A 2145-nucleotide genomic window follows, 5' to 3' on the forward strand; every position below is an offset into this window, starting at 1 on the left:
TAACTCAAAAATGCAATGTCTCAAAGACTCATCCAGTACCATTAAAAATAAAAACTAATTTCATTTAAACAAATGGCATATGTTATCAACAACATTAACTTTTGATTGAAACAGTGCCCGCCGTCCAGCGTCTTCGAATCTTCGGTCTCTCCGTCTTCCAAGTTCCAAGCCTTTCTCTTCGTCTTCATAAGTTCTTCGCGACCAGACTACATGCTAAGGCTGCACCGTCCACCCACACCCAGATCCAACGGTCCACACAGACCTGCCTGCCTCCACCACCACCTGACCACCATCGCCCATCGGATGATCGCCGATCTAATGCCGATGATATTAAATCCCGCCTCCAAAGCCCAACCCAAATGCGCAGCCGTGGCGAAGCGAGTTTCAAATGCATCCGCATTGACTCACGGTGTCAAGTCGGTCTTTCGGTTCGTTCGATTCGCCGAGATCGAATTCCTCTTTCGTTGTCTTCATCATCGCTTTTATCATTTTCAAAGATCTTGTAAGTTCCCCATTCCTTTTTTCTCATATTTCTTCTGATTCTTTGCTTAGATTCCTAAGTATGGTTTTGGTTAATTATGTAATTTTAATTTTCTAGAAATTGATTATGTTCATATAATTATACAGATTCTTCAAATTTGTTGACTCGTGCTGATTGAGTTGGGCAAAACTTTTCTAGGCATTTGATGTGATGATAATTAAAGAACCGACGCTGTCTGATGATCATATGGATGCTATGGAAGAATAGGAACGACGCTGTCTGGAATGGGGCTCGGGTGCCGCAGGAGCTGGTGGTCAGAACAGAGGGTTGGTTGCAGGACTACCAGAAGTGGCATAAAACTGGTACGGAAAAATCCATTAATCCCCCGCAGATATGGCGGAGAGCTGAAGTTGACTTGGTCAAGTGTAGTTTCGACGGAGCGTGGATCCAGCAGGGTTCGAGGGGAGGCTTTGGTGCTGTTATGCGAGATCATAGGGGAGTTTTCATTGCTGCAGCTGCGAGTTAGATTGGTTGGACATGTTCCGCGTTCCATGCTGAACTTTCTCCTGCTCGTCAGGCTGTGTTGCTGGCCCAAACGTTTTGCCCTGTTGGTAAAAGGATGATTTCTGAAGGTGACTCTAGCCTGGTTTTGGCTGCCATGAAGGATCAGGAGGAGGATTGTTCACTTTTGGGGCCTATCATTAATGATCCGCGTTTTTTCCTCAGTCGTTGGTGAACTATGTGCAACGGGGAGGTAACTCGGCTGCGCACAGGCTTGCTCGAGTGTAGGGTGTGAATAAAACAATCATTAGATTTGTTTGAGCTTCCCTGGCTTGGAACCCGTCGGCCTCTCACACCTCTGCCTATGTCCTTCTATATTGCTTTGCCATTTAGCATATCTTATCGCACTTACTTTTGTCCCCTTTTCACTATAGTTGCTCGTGACAAACTAATGAAAACAACAATAAATCTTCATGGACAAATTGTAGAGAAAGACAACGGGCACACAAAAGAAACACACGAGCATGAAATAAAAATGTTAATTTGACTTCAATTCTTTTGCTCTTATTTTTTCCTCTAATAATAGTACAAGTTTAATTTCTTTTTCTTTTTAGTACAAAATGTTAATGTGGATGATAGAAGTTGATTACATGGGTAATGAGAGGATAAGTAATGGGAAACTGCTAAATCCTTGTGTTAATGTATGTGTGTTTGTTCCTTTATTTTTTACTTGGATAAGAGGATTTGGATAATAATTTAGATAAAAGAGTTATTTATAGGTAGAAGGGGCATAATATGGCCTCCTAATTTAGTATTTTGCTAAAAAGATTTAATTAATAAGAATACACCAAACAAAGTAACTCTTCATAATCACCAAATTTATATTAAGTCTTTTTTAAAAGGGGGCGGGTACTTGCGGTTCGAGGCGGGTACGGGGCGGGTCCATAGTATTTTATATACAAAACAGGGCGGGTCCAATATTTTGAAGACACAGCCGCCGAATCGTATCCAATAAAGTGTCGTCTCCACATACACACACTCAAATCTCTCTCACACACACACACATCACATCACTTTCTCGAAGACTCTCCCAGACTCGAACTGAAACTCATCTCCTCAGTCCTCACTCTCAATCTCTCTCTCCCAGAGTCCAGACTTACTCT

The 2145-nt window shown here is 42.2% G+C and overlaps 1 long non-coding RNA gene across 1 annotated transcript; it reads left to right on the forward strand.

The window, feature by feature from the left end:
- Positions 1-1535, forward strand: LOC148691218 (uncharacterized). Its single transcript, XR_015955716.1, has 2 exons — positions 1-502; positions 628-1535. It is a non-coding gene; the product is annotated as an uncharacterized LOC148691218 (long non-coding RNA).
- The last annotated feature ends 610 nt before the right edge of the window (positions 1536-2145 follow it).

The sequence above is a fragment of the Pyrus communis genome, chromosome 14, assembly GCF_041283825.1.
Source record: "Pyrus communis isolate YQ-2024b chromosome 14, ASM4128382v1, whole genome shotgun sequence".
Classification (NCBI taxonomy): domain Eukaryota; kingdom Viridiplantae; phylum Streptophyta; class Magnoliopsida; order Rosales; family Rosaceae; genus Pyrus; species Pyrus communis.